Below are 15,678 nucleotides of genomic sequence, written 5' to 3' on the forward strand. Positions count from 1 at the left end.
TGAAATATAGAACTTATATAAAAATTTACATATATATTTTTATATAGAATCTACATATCTATTATATATTTAAATATGCATAAAATGTACCTGTGTGGATATATATGAATATAGCTCACTGTTCTGGTGCACAGCAAGGAGGCAGCACATGAATAGAATGAGAACTGGATATTGGGTTTCAGATCCTGGTTTGACTTCAAGCTCTACCAATTAATTATGGGAAGTTGATGAAGTTCCATGAGGTGCTTTGATTTCCTCACCTATAAAATGGGGGTCACCATAGGAGCTACCTCATAGGAAAACTGTGGATACTGAGTTAATGTACATAAAGCACTTAGAAGAGTGTCTAGCACATGTAAATACTCTTGATTTTCCACTTAATGAAATTTCGTATCTTAGAGCTAGCCCTTTGATTGGTTACACAGCATTTCCCTTATGGAGGTACCATCATGGATCATCATGGATGACTGTGGACCAGCCCCTAATGGCCCACAAGCCAAATTCAGCCAACCATCTGAATAAATTTGTACTGCAACACAACCATGAGCACCTCATCATGTGTTGTCAATGACTGCAATGACTATATAGCTCAAAACCTAAAATATGTGCCATCTGCCCTTTATACAAAAAGTTTGCTGACCCCTCTTTAGTTAATGTTTGCTTAAAGGTGTGTGGACTCTTAGATCAATCTTCTGCTATGACAAATATCACAGCGATGAGCATCCTTGAACATACAGTTTTGAGCATATTAGCAAATATCTAAATGATAAATTAATAGGAATGGCTTCCTTTTGTTAAAAGGAAGCACTTTCTTAATTTTGATAGATACTGCTAATTCCTTCTGTTAAGGATTAAATTGTGTTCTCTCAAAATTAATATGTTAAAGCCCTAACCCTCAATTGTGATTGGATTTGGAAATGGGGCCTTTAAGATTAAAGGAGGACACATAAATTGGGTGCTAATCTGTTGGGATTGTCATTCTTTCAAGAAGTAGAACTGAGACATAGATCTCTCTCCCCTAGGAATGAAGAACACAATGAGAAGACAAGCCAGAAGAGTTCTCTTACAAAAAACCAAATTTGCCAGCACCTTGATCTTGAACTTCTAGTCCCTAGAACTGTGAGAAAATAATTTTTTTATAGTTTAAGCCATTTGACCTGTGGTATTTTGTTATGGCAGCTCAAGCAAACTGATACACTTTCCCTCAAGGTTATACCAACTATACTTCTACCAGCAGGGCACAAAAGCATTTCTTTATCCCCTTCCCTCACTGAATTATATAATTATTTGTGGGGGAGGGGTTTACCTGTTTGATAGGATTTATATATCTATAAATATATATAAATAATATATATATAAGTATATATATAAATAATATATAAATGTATATATATATGTCTTGTATAAATGCATTTATTTTATGAGATGAGTATGAGTTTATATTTTTCAATGAATAAAAAAAGAAATCCAATACTAGCTGAAAGATTCTGTGCCAAGAGCTTTATCCTGCAACCAGTCATGTGAGTTGGGAAGCATTAGCCCAATTTTACAGGTATGGAAACCGAGACACAGAGAAGTTTGTTTAATTTGTCAAATATCAGAATCATGGAACTACTGAAAGTCCAGAAATCTGATCTTGGAGTCAGGGTGCCTGAGTCTGAATCACAATTCAAACTCTGCCACAATTATCAGCTATGTGGTCTGGGGAAAGGAACCTAACCCCTCTATGTCTCCATGTACCTTTTTGTTTAATTAGAATAATAATATTACTTACTTTGGAGGGTAATTTTGGGGAAGCAAGGGTTTCAGTGCTCTCCATTGTTAAGTGGTGAGATCGTTGTTTGATGCCAGATTTTTCTGATCCAGAATAGAAGCTCTTAAACCCTCAAGCTATTTCCCTGAGTGACAGTGGATAATGATGAAGCGTTTTCTGTTCACTGGGTGAATGTTCTGCCTTTTCTCATTCCTGGGGATGTCTAGGAAGAATGCCAATCCACCCATTGGGGCAAACCTGTGAGTACACAGCTTCAGCCCCAAGCTGCAGCGTGTCATGACTTGCTTAGTCACAAGTGTCTAGAAATTCTGGGACCTGAAGCCATTCAGGGTAAGAACTGCCAAGGAAACATGAACACTAAACCTTCGAGTGATTTAGAGCATTCTCATCTGAAATAACACAGATAGTACAGAATAAGACATCATAAAGTGATATAAGGTAGGTTTGTAAAACAATCTGTTGTATCTACATATGAACATTCCGTTTTCATCCATCTTTTGAATGGAGCTTGTTCTCTTCACAGAACAAATTTCAGCCAATGAAGCCACCAATCAATTCACGTTTACTGAGCACCTATGTTCTCAGTATTATATGCCCAATACTAACAATACAGCAATGAACAAAGTTAACACATCCTATGGCAGGTATGTTCAATGGAAATTTCTGCACTGATAAGAATGTTCAATATCTATATTGCCCAATATAGTAGCCACATGCCACATATGACTGTTAAATACCGGAAATGTGGCCAGTAGGACTAAGGAACTGAATTTGAAATTTGTATTCTAATTTATTTCATTAGAGTCAAAATTTAAATAACCACGTGACCAGTGGCCGCCATATTGAGTCATGAAACTGGGTCAGCCTAGATTTTTTTTTGCCCATTTTCAAGACTTAATTAATTGCAAAGTAAGTGTTCACTTCATACCTACAGGAATAAATTGCTGTGCCCTGGAATCCTTTAAAGTGTTAACCGATAACCTGATGGCTTAGTTCATTGACTTTATCCAGACTAGATCTATAACCAGGTTACAATGTGTAGCTTAGAAAGCACAGAATACCAGAGCCAGACCCTGAGCAATAGTGCAGAGGTTGTCAGTTACCAGTCCCAACCCAGTTCACAGGCTTCACTTGGTCTCCAGTGTTGGGTCAACATTTAAAATCCAAGTGATTTTTAGGGTTCAGATTTCCTTAGAGAATTCAGAAGTCCTGACTATATTTCTCCCTGACAGTAGCTGACTAGAGGGATGACATTGGAGTCCGGTTAGCTGGGACTTGCACCCGCTGGGTTGACAAAGTTGCTTCCACTCCCTATCATAGTCCCTCCTGCTGTCTTCACTCCTTCATCCATTGCTGCCTGACCCCAGGAACCATGAGCACTTGTAATAGCTACTCTAAGGCTTTGGTTCATCTCTGACCACTTCCCTGGGAAGTTTCCAGATGCACGCACGCACACACACACACACACACACACACACACACAACCTCACAGCTTGCTCTTCCACTTCTCTGTGCCTTTGCAAATGCTGTCTCTCTTCCTTGGAAGCCTTTCTCTGTCTAACCCTTATTCCTCTTTTGAGATCCAGCTGAAAGATTCCTCCATAAAGTCACCTGGACCTCTTCAGGCAGAGGAAGCTGCTTGTCCTCTTGAACATCCTTGGTACATTACACACACTGCTATCCCTGTGTATTTCACTCACCCCTGGACTCCAGAAAATGACTGCCCAGAGAGAATGACCAGAGTCCTGCTCACCCCAGCATCCTTGAACCCCAGTAGGGGTGAGGTCTGCTGAATGCAGTCTGAATGAATGAATTCTGCAATCTCAGTCTCCAGCACAGGCTTCCAACATGGATCAGAGGATGCGCCAAGAGGTTTTATCCTGCTGCCTTCTGGGCATTGGCCCGAGAGTCCCTGATGCCTGAGTTTCCAGATTCCATTTGCCAGACCTCCTGTCCCACTTTACCTCCCCAGCTCTCTGCAAGACTGTTACCCTCCTCATGTCTCTTTCTCTCAAGAAATCCCAGAGAATCTCTCACAACCCAACAGTGAGAGATCAAAGGTAGCTATCCAAGTCAACAACCTAGGAGCCATTTGGGGCGGGGGGAACCAGGGTTTGGACTCAGGGGCACTCGACCACTGAGCCACATCCCCAGCCCTGTTTCGTATTTTATTTGGAGGCAGGGTCTGGTTCAGTTGCTTGGGGCCTCACTTTTGCTGAGGCTGGCTTTAGAACTTGCCATCCTCCTGCCTCAGCCTCCCAAGCTGCTGGGATTACAAGCGCACACTATTGCGCCTGGCTGTTCTTTCTTTTAATAAACAAGCTTTTATTGTTTCATCATTTCAAAAAGAAATGTCAAAAAAATAACACTTTTGAAGTCTGATTCCATTAGTATCACTAAAGTCAACCTGTTCATCCATTTGTTTGTCAATTTAATGACATAACTTATTGCATGTTACAGTTCTTTTTATTTTTCAGAGTATTCAGAAAATTTTACCATTCCTAGGACTCTCTGTTTTAGGTAAAACATTCACAGTTATGGCATAGTATAATTTAGATAACTGAAGCCAGATTGCCAAAATATTCACGTTTCTTTAAGACTTAAGACCCTTCAGTCTCTGCAGTTTGGGAGGCTGAGGTAGGAGGATCACAAGTTCAAAGCCAGCCTTAGCAACTCTGCAAGGTCCTAAGCAACTCAGCAAGACCCTGATTCTAATAAAAGACAAAAAAAGGCTGGGGATATGGCTCAGTGGTTAAGTGCTCCTGAGTTTAATCCCCAATACTAAAAAAGAAAAAAAGAAAAGAAAAAAAAGACTTAACAAATGTGCAGGCTAGTTAGCAGTTATATAGTCACACATACCTACTCATACATGATCAATCAAGCCAGTAGCATTTGCAAGTGGCAAATTTCCATGGTTCCAAAGGGACCTTGATTTGAGATGATTTGTTTTTCTCAGACAGGTCTCATTGCTATTTTATTTTATTTTATTTTATTTTATTTTATTTTATTTTATTGGTTCTTAGTTATACATGACAGTAGAATCCATTTTGATAAGATTATACAAAGCATAGGATATAGCTTATTCTAATTAGGACCCCATTTTTGTGGGTGGGCATGATGGTGGGGTTCACTTAGGTATTTTCCAATGGTCATTTCTTTTTTGTACCAGGGAGTGAACCCAGGGGTGCTTCACCACTGAGCCACATCCCCAGCTCTTTGTATATTTTATTTAGAGACAGGGTCTCACTGAGTTGCTTAGGGCCTCGCTGAGTTGCTGAGGCTGGCTTTGAACTCCTGATTCTCCTGCCTCAGCCTCCTGAGCTGAAGGGATTAGAGGCGTGCTCCACAGCACCCAGCTCTGGGCTCATTTGGTTCTTCCTTCTCCCACATTCCCATGTGGTGGGATTAAAAAATGTGCTCCTTCATTCTCCCTCACTCTCCCACATCCTTGGTGCAAATGCCTCTTTTCAGAGCCTCATCACAAGTCAAATTCCCTACCCTTTCTCCGGCCACCCTGATCCGTCCTCAATGGTGACCCATTGTCCACTTCCTAGCATCTTGGTCACATTCCCACAACTTCCTTTTCCCTCAAGATAAATGCTAGCTTTCCAAGCATGGCAGAGAAGGCCACCCCCCAGCGTCTGTTACTTGGCTCCAGCCCAGCAGCCTCCTTCCTGCGCCTCAAAACTTGGCACAGGGCTGGGGAGATAGCTCAGCTGGTAGGGTGCTTGCGAGGCAAGCTGACTCCTCGTTCAAGATTCAGCTCCAGAGAGGCCTTTCCTGATTCCCCAAAGTTGTTCCCCACCGACACCTGTCACCCTTCGCAAAATTAGTAATTTTCTGTTTGCTTATTGTGCCCATTCTTGAGTGAGCATTTCCCTGTCACAATTAACAATTCATCCCCACTAAAATTTAAGCATTATGAAGATAGGAACCCTACCTGAAGTCCCAGTCCTTGGAACAGTGCCTGGCATACAGTTGGCTCTCCGTCTGTATTGCCGAATGATAGCTGACTGTAAGTGAATGAATGAATGAACGAATGAATGATGTCAGTGCATGAGCAGATGGATAAAAAAGTATATAAAAAAATTATATACAAAAAACAAGAATCTCTTCTCATTTGTGCAACTATGAAGAAATGGTTCCAAATGTGTTCCAACCAACCTAAGTGCCCTGCAGTAGATGAATGGATAAAGAAAATGTATGGTATACAAACACCACGGAATATTAACCAGCCATAAAAAAGAAAGATTTTATGACTTTTTGCCGATAAGTGGATGGAACTAGAGACTGTCATGCTAAATGAAATAAGTCAATCGCAAAAAAACAAAGGCCGAATGTTCTTTCTGATATGTGGATGCTAACACACAATAAGGGAGGGGAAGGAAGAACAGAAGTTAACTGGATTAGACAAAGAGAATGAAAGGAAGGGAGAGGATGGGAACAGGAGAGACAGTGGAATGAAGGGGACGTCACTTTCCTATGTTCATATATGACCACACGACCAGTGAAACTCCACACCATGTCCAACCACAAGAATGGGAAGTCACACTCCATGTATGTAGGATGTGTCAGAATACACTCTCCTGTCATGTCTATCTAAAAAGAACAAATAAAAACTTTTTTAAAAAAACGTGTTCCAGTGTGTTCCTCCCCAAAGTAATACTTTTTCTAAATTAGAGATTTGGAAAGATGAAATATCAGATTACGTGAAGAGATGGGAATTCTTGCTTATGAATCGTGTCAATGACAGTCAGGTGGAGGCAACGGAGATATCAGTTAATCTTTATTTGGGAGTTATTTTTAGGCACTCAGTGTTCCTGGAAACCTACAAAGGGCTTAGCAACTTAAAATTGGTGGTGGAATTTGCTCTGGAAGACAAGTTCTGTAACAATTTATCATCATGACAGGTGCTGAGGAGTTCAAGGAAAATTGCTGATGTCCCTCTCTCCTAAGTCACATCTCAGAAGGACATTTATTTTGTTAGGGAAATTAGAATCCCCCAAATAGATTCTTCAGTGTATTAATATCTCTGTGGAGTTCAAGATTGGATATTTCTGTTTACAACTTGGTTATCTTTATTTGGATCTGTCCAATTTCAAACATGCCAAGAGAAAGACAGATTGTCAGCTATTTTTTGAGTTTAAAAAGACAATTTCATCAACACAATATTTTTTTTTAAAGCCCTGCATGCACACCATGGCGAGATGGTGGTCTGAAATAGAGCAAAACAAAATCTCTTTTAAAAAATAGATCTTGTTGGTATTCTGAGAATCCAAATCTCTCCAGGTTAAGTTCCCTTCTCTTCAACACAGAAGCACGGATAGACATTTACAGCATATTGTATTTTCCTTTTTCAGTGCAGATTAGTCTCAAACTCTGACACCGGCATAGGGAAAAAAAAAAAATCCTCCACTAGGTTTGAAAAGTCAGGTGCTAGAGAAATAAATGGAGAAAAATAAGTCTGAGCAAAGGCAGGGCACTCAGAGTCCCCGTGGGACAGTGGGAATATATAGGAATAGACTAGTCACAGAACAGCAAGGGAAAAAGAAATCACTAGGTCAGGAAAATCACCTTTGTCAAATAGTGAGGCCCCAAAACACCCCACATGGCTCCTTAGAAAACAGACACAGGTCTCCAGCAGAGAGCGGGGGAGGGGACCCCTCCCCCATCGCGTTCTCACGAGATACCTGGTTTCAGGTTGTGGGTTTCTGTCTGCATTTATTCTGTGCCTTGTGCCCTGAAGACCATCGTTTTTCCCCGCTAAGAAACATACATTACTTTATAAAGAGAAAATGATTAAAATCATTTAAAAGTATCATTGTATTTCCTTGCATTATTTTTCAGTTTTTTAAAATTCTTTTTAGTTCTACATGACAGTAGAGTGCATTCTGACATATCATACCTACATGGAGTGTGACTTCCCATTCTTGTGGTTGGACGTGGTGCGGAGTTTCACTGGTCCTTATTCATATATGAACATAGGAAAGTGACGTCCCATTCATTCCACTGTCTTTCCTATTCCCAACCCCCTCCCTTCCCTTCATTCCCCTTTGTCTCATTCAATAAACTTCTATTCTTCCCCTGCCCCCTTATTGTGGGTTAGCATCTGCATATCAGAGACAACATTTGACATTTGGTTTTTTTTGAAACTGGCCTATTTCACTTAGCTTAATAGTCTCCAATTCTATCCATTTACTGGCAAATGCCATAATTCCATTTTTCTTTATGACTGAGTAATATTCTATTGTGTATAAATGCCACATGTTCTTTATCCATTCACCTGTTGAAGGGCACCTAGTTTGGTTCCATACCTTTGCTATTGTGAATTGAGCTGCTATAAACATTGATGAGGCTGCTTCACTGTAGTGTGCTGATTTTAAGTCCTTAGGGTACATGCTGAGGAGTGGGATAACTGGGTTAAATAGTGGTTCCATTCCAAGCTTTCTGAGGAATCTCCATCCTGCTTCCTGAAAACAATCTTGATCTCTGGAAATCACGCATGTAATGTTCTTAAGGGAAAAAATTCAGGCTTTATGACTAATTCAGACTAAGGTGATTGTAACTTGAAGCAGATCAGAACTGAGGCAGATGGGCACAGGAACAGGAAAGTAATCTCTATCTGCCTCTTCGTATATTTGATTCGAAAGCATGTAAATGTGTCATTTATTCAAAAACTAAACTCCAGACTTTGAATGTATATAGTTCAACCCACTGGGATGACTTCAAAACTAAGTCCTTTCCCACATAAGTTACTATTTTGGGAAAATGCAAGTTGAGCACTTCCTTGTTAGGGTGAACAGTTTCTCCAGTTTTTCAGTCTTTAATCTGAGCTGAGCCTTCTTGCCTGATTGCTTTACCCTGTGAATATTAAAAATTCTAAATTAAGAACCCATGGATCAACCAAAGAGATTCCAGAACTTCTTAGTGAGGGGTGGATCACTAACAGAAACAAAACCCAACATTTTGATAATGTTCTGTGTCCACTGACCACATTACAAGGTTCTGACTCTGCATATATGGTGTTTGGGCTTTCTCACTGCAATTCCATGGCATGCTTTATTCATGAGAGAGGATCAGATGGCTCCAGCGATCATCAGAACCAGTTTCTCTTGCAAACAAGCATCAGAAAGGTTGGCATAAGGACAGTCACCCATGGAAGATGGAAGGTTCTTGCCCTCCCTGCATTACATTGTAAGATAATTAAAGCCCAGACCAATAAAATGCTCCATATCGTTATTCAGAAACTTAATTTCCACTACATCAGACAGGCATTGAAATGCTTTAGGACATCTGCTGGCAACTTCACTGTGTGACCTGATGACAAAGCCACTCTCTTTCCAAATGGTCTTGCCAATGCCCAGTCAAGGAAAGAGACAAGGCGACTGGACCCAGAGTATTGTGTGGACAGATTTTGTGTTGACCCTGCTGGGTCTGGGGAACAAACCCAAAGAATCGTTTTATTAAAAACAGACAAACCACACACACATACACACACAAAGATGTTACATAAAGATGTTCCCCAGGAGGACCCCGTTCTACTATGTAGTATTTCTCTGAAGCTGACTCTCTCCTCATCGGTGAGCTTGCTGTCAGAGAAGGAGTACACACCGGGGCCCCATTCATGACAAAGACAGCACCAAACCAGTGCAGACCACGATGAGATAGGACCAGGGTCAACATTATGTTGGTTAACTTTTCTCTGTTAAAATTCCCAAGAAGAACCATGTAGGGGTGGAAAAGTTTATTGTGGGCTCATGGTTTCAGAGGTTCAGTCCATGGTCAGCCAACTCCATTACTCTGGGCCCAAGGTGAGGCAGAACATCATGGCTAGAAGGTATGGTGAGCATGGTGGAGGAAAGTTGTCAGCTCATGGCAGCTGGGAAGGAGAGAGAGACAGAAAGAAAGAGAGATCAGGGTGCCAGGGACAAAATATAAACCCCAAAGGCACATCCCCAGTGACCTATTTCCTTCAGCCACATACCCTCCATCAGCCACACCAATAGTTACCTAGTTACCACTTAGTACAGCAGTCACGTCAAATTATTAACCCATCAAATGGATTAATCCACTGATTAGATCACAGCTCTCACAATTTAACCATTTTACCTCTGAACAGTCCTACCTCAACACAGGAGCTTTGGGGGAACGTCTCATATCCAAACCACAACAGACACATCGAAAAGGGTCAGCAGAGTGTAGATTTAAAACAGACTAGAGAGCTGGATGGATGAATAGATGGATGGACGGACAGACATATAGAGATATATAGGCAAGGATCTAACTCCACTGTATGCGAAGGCCATGGGGATAGGGACAGGAATGCAATGAAGTTCCGTAGATGTTGGTGCTGCTATTGGCAAAGTGGCAGGGCGAGACTGTCTCAGCTGTGCAGAATCCGACGGCAAATATGCTCTTGAGCAAGTCGCTTCTCTGAGCCTGCCTATGAATGTATGATGAATATTTAAATAAGCTAGTGTTTCTAAAATGATACAGAGACTTCTGCATCCAGGAAGATGAAATAAACGTATTTCCCTACTTTTCTGCCAAATACCATTAAAACTCTTAGACATTATACATAAAATAAACACATAAATATATATATATGCTATATTATATATATATAATAAATGTTAAGTCTAAAAGTTAGGGGGGGAAAAGACAGGCTGTCAGGGCCCCCAGGTCTCTAAAAGCTTCACGGTTGTGAGTGACTTGGGATTTTTTTCTGCCTATGTACCTCCGAGTGGGCGTTATGGAAGCCAAAAACCTGATGTACCAATGGGCACAGACAGAAAGAGCACTTGGTCAAAGGGGCAGGAAAGGGGCAACCCTGCGGGACAAAAATTGTCTAGAGAATCAAGCAGTTAAATGCTGAACTAACGACTGTGCCACATACCTACCACATCAATAGGGCACCAACAACCAGCCCAGACTTCCACCCTCTGCAGCCCCAACAAGAACCCACAGCCACCCCATCAGACCACTGCCAAAGAAGTCTCCGAGGGAGGCCAGGACTTCAGTTCTTCAGTTGCAAAAATGAGTTCTCCCACCCATCGTGATGTTAGCTCATACCACCTGGGAAATCTGGATGCACTACTCCCCGCCTGGACGGGGCGATGGGAGTGAAGGTCTGGTGGAGATGGATCTTCCACCGCCACTCAGCAGCGACAAGGCCGATTCCACCAGAGATATCAGTGGGTTCCACATGGTGATCAAAACAAGGCACTCCTGGGGCTGGGGAGATAGCTCAGTTGGTAGAGTGCTTGCCTTGCAAGCACAAGGCCCTGGGTTCAATCCCCAGCACCCAAAAAAAAAAACAAAAAAACAAGGCACTCCTCTACCTCCCAGACAGGGAACCATCGAGAGACACAGAAGACCACCAAAACTCTCCCAGGCCCAACCAGAAGGAACTAAGACCAACCCCACCCCAATATCAATGGAATCCAGCGGTGGGGGCTGGACTTCTACCCACACCTGGCAATAAACAGAGGATACTCTCTGGTTTCCCTGCTGAGGAATTGCAGAGGCAGTTGCTTAAAATACAAGGCTTAAGTAAGATTAAGAGACTCGTAACCACAATAACCAAGACCAGGTTCCAACAACAAAGAATTACCCATCAGATCAAGCACCAGGAAAATCTTAAACTGAAGAAAGATATTGCGGTGGCTCATGCCTGTCATCCCAGCAGCTCAGGAGGCTGAGGCAGAAGGATCTCGAGTTCAAAGCCAGCCTCAGTAACCTAGTGAGGCCCTAAGCAACTCAGCAAGACCCTGTCTCTAAATAAAATATTTTTAAAAAGTTGGGAATGTGGCTCAGTGGTTAATCACCCCTGGGTTCAATCCCCGGTACCAAAAAGAAAAACAAAAAGAAAGAAAAAGAAAAGGTATCAATAAAAACCAACACCAAGATGATAAAGATATAGGAATTGCATGACATAGACTTTAACCATCATAAAAGTACTTTCACAAGCCATTGTGAGCACACTCAAAATAAATTTTAAAAAGAGTCCAAGATATACAGAAGAACCAAAGAGAAATTTTAGAACCAAAAAATACACCAACTGAAATTTCCCCTTAACAGCTCAAGGAAGGGAAAAAAAAAAATCAGTGAACCTGAAGGCAAAATAATAGAAGTGATGCAATCTAAAGAAGAGAGAGAAAATAGACTTTAAAACATTAGCCAAGGCCCTCCTGCACTTGCTCCCCACCCTCCATGGGTTCGGTTCTCTTGTTAGTCCACAGTCCCCTCCGGAGCTACCCACCCTCATCTCAGAGCTTGGGACTCACGGACAGGCATTCTCCGGAGCCAAGAGGCCAGACTCGGAGACATTTGAGCTTTCCATCCGGGAAATCCGAGATACTTTTGTACAACTTCTGTCCCACAGATCATGCATTTTGCAGCATACTTGCAAGTCATTGCTGCCATCAGGAAGAAACTGGTGAGAGTTGGTGATGCAGCATGTGGTAAGACATGCTTGCTCCTAGTTTGCAGCAAGGACAGTTCCCAGAAGGGTATGTGCCCACAGTGTTTGAGGACTAATGTGGCAGACGTCGAAGTCGATGGAAAGCAGGTAGAGCTGGCTTTGTGGAACACAGCTGGGCAGGAAGAGTTTGAGGCTCTTCCTCAGGCTCTCACCTGAGGCTCCTCTCCTACCCAGTCGCTGATGGTATACTGATGGATCTCTCCAGGGACAATGCTGATAGGTTAAAATACAGCCCAGAAAAATGGGCCCCAGAGGTCAAGCATTTCTGTCACAAGGTACCCATCATCCAGGTTGGGAATAAGAAGGATCTTCAGAATGATGAGCACCCAAGGCTGGAGTTAACCAGGATGAAGCAGGAGCCAGTAAGACCCGAAGAAGGAGCCAGGCATGGTGGCACATGCCTGTCATCCCAGCAGCTTCGGAGACTGAGGCAGGAGATCATGAGTTCAAAGCCAGCCTCAGCAACTTAGCCAGACCCTAAGCAACTCAGTGAGACCCTGTCTCTAAATAAAATATAAAATAGGGCTGGGGATGTGGCTCAGTGGTTATGTGCCCCCTCCCCTCACACACACACAAAAAAGATCTGGCAAACAGATTGGGTGCCTTTAGGTACACAGCAAAAACCAAGGATGGAGTGAGGTATGTTTTTGAAATGGCCATGGAATCTGGGACCCTTGTCTTGTGAAACCTTTCTGCAAGCACTGCCTTATGCAGTTAATTTTTTTTTTCCCCCCAGTGCTGGGGATCGAACCCAGGGCCTTATGCTTACAACGCAAGTACTCTACCAACTGAGCTATCTCCCCAGCCTATGCAGTTGATCTTGAAGAGCTGTTTATTAATCTTGCTGTAGGATTACTGGCCTTTTTTATTTATCCATCATTTACCTGTGATTACAAATCAGAAGTCATCTTGCTACCAGTATTAAGAAGCCAACCAGGATTATTAAAGATGCCCACCCGTCTGACCTGCCAGAGTTCTCTGACACTGCTGTGACAGCCCTCTGCACTCCGCCTGACACACCAGGCGCTAATTCAAGGAATTCCTTTTTTTTTTAAGGTACTGGAGATTGAATACTCAGGGGCATTTAACCACTGAGCCACATCCCCAGCCCTATTTTATATTTTATTTAGAGACAGGGTCTCGCTGAGTTGCTTAGGGCCTCGCTAAGTTGCTGAGGCTGGCTTTGAACTCCGGATCCTCCTGCCTCAGCCTCCTGAGCTGCTGGGAATACAGGCGTGCGCCACGGCACCCAGTCACATTTTGGTTTTTCTTCTCTATTTTCCAGAGAGTTCTGCCTCCAGATCACATCATGCTTCCCTCCCATTCTTCCTTTTGTCTTCAAATATCCTATCAGGAGACCTCCCTTGCCCGATCTGTTTAAAATTACAGCCTTTTCTATCTCCAATCAATACTTCCTATTTCCCTTCCCTCTTCAATTTTTTTTCCTCTTTAGCACTCATCGCCTCTCATGTCTTCCACATTTTGTTTATTAATCTTGTTTCTTGAGTGTCTAGAATTGATGCTGAGGGAAGGCAGAGGTCTTTGTCAGTTTTGTTTTATTATTATATTCCCACTGCTTTTACCAGTGTTGGCCTCAGAACAAGAGCTCGATAAATATTCCTTTGGTGAATGAATTACAAGTTACTTTCTGTATGTGCGTTTCAGGGTAAAGCTGCAAAAAATTTTTTTTGTTTGTTTGTTTGTTTTTTGTTTTGTTTTTGTTTTTGTACCAGGGACTAAACCCAGGGATGCTTAACCACACTGAGTCACATCCCCAGCCCTTTTAATCTTTTATCTTGAGACAGTAACTGAGACTGGCCTCAAACTGGTGATCCTCCTGCCTCAGCCTCCCAAGTCACTGGGATTACAGATATGGGCCACCACACTCAGCTTTAGGCTACAAATTGAGTTAATGAAACTTCTTTTTTTGTGTTATTGTGAGGACTAAATGAAATAACATTCAAAAACACAACTTTTTCAGAATATATAAATATTTCCTACAACTTAAAAACAGAAAACAAAAGCCACCAATTTTTTTAATGGACAAAGAATTCGAATAGATATTTCTATAAAGGAAATGGCCAGAGTTGAGCACAGTGGCACACGCCTGTAATCTCAGCAGCTCGGGAGGCTGAGGCAGGAGGATGACGAGTTCAAAGCCAGCCTCAGCAACTCAGCAAGGCCCTGAGAAACTCAGTGAGACCCTGTCTCTAAATAAAATACGAAATAGGGCTGGGGATGTGGCTCAGTGAGTAAGCACCCCTGGGTTCAACCCCCAGTACAAAAAAGAGAGAGAGAGAAAAGATGACCAATAGACACATGAAAAGATGCTCCATATCGCTAATCACAAGGGAATGTAAATCAAAACCAGAAGGAGATACTACTTCCCTGGGACAAATGCTATCAAAGCACAAATTTAAAACAGCTGTTAGCAAGGATATGAAGAAATAGGAAGTCGGCACATTGTTGGTGGCAATTGAAAATGGTACAGCTACTATGGAAACAGTATGGCATTTTCTAAAATAATTCAAAATAACATTACCATATGATCCAGTGAATTTGCTTCCAGGGACTCGAACAGGTATTTGTGCCTGTTTGTACAAGTGCCACCAGAGGCAAAGGGTAGAAGCAACTCAACCGTCCACTGATACATGGATGGATAAACAGGATGGACATGCAATGGAACAGGTGTACATACAATAGAAGGTTTCTCAGCCTTTAAAAGGATGAGTTCGTGTTATAACAATGAGGCGTCTCAAGGACTTGATGCTAAGTGAAATAAGTCAATTGGAGAAAGTCAACTCTGCTTTCCATGAGGTACCTAAATCGGTCACAGTCATAGAGATGGAAGGTAGAATAATGGTTTCCAGGGGCTGGGGAGAGAAGGAATGGGGAGTTAGTATTAAGCAGATGCAGAATTATAGTTTGCAAGATGAAAAGAGTCTGGTAATGCCTACACAACCAGAATGTACCTCATGCTAGTGAAGTAGACACTTGAAACTGGTTAAACTGGCAAAGTTTCTTTTACCACAACTTTTTAAGAATTAAAAAGGAAACCTTGTACCATTGTACCATACCAACAACAGACACTTAACGAACGGTAGATTACAGGGGGGACGGCATATAAAATTTGTGGGGGATGGCATATAAAATTTGTTTCAGAATATTACTCAGCCCTAAAGAAGAATGAATTCATGACCTTTGTCGGTAAATGGATGGAACTGGAGGTCATCCTGCTCAGTGAAATAAGCCAATCCCATAAAAACAAAGGTAGAATGTTCTTTCTGATATGGGCATGCTAACACACAATAAGGGGGGCAGGGAGAACAGAAGTTCACTGGATTAGACAAAGAGAATGAAGGGAAGGGAGGGGGATGGGAACAGGAGAGACAGTGGAATGAATGGGACGTCACTTTCCTAT

The 15,678-nt window shown here is 42.1% G+C and overlaps 1 pseudogene; it reads left to right on the top strand.

The window, feature by feature from the left end:
• The first annotated feature begins 10,832 nt into the window (after positions 1-10,832).
• On the top strand, positions 10,833-12,942 carry LOC124968286 (transforming protein RhoA-like; annotated as a pseudogene).
• The last annotated feature ends 2,736 nt before the right edge of the window (positions 12,943-15,678 follow it).

This window comes from Sciurus carolinensis, chromosome 17 (assembly GCF_902686445.1).
Source record: "Sciurus carolinensis chromosome 17, mSciCar1.2, whole genome shotgun sequence".
Lineage (NCBI taxonomy): Eukaryota > Metazoa > Chordata > Mammalia > Rodentia > Sciuridae > Sciurus > Sciurus carolinensis.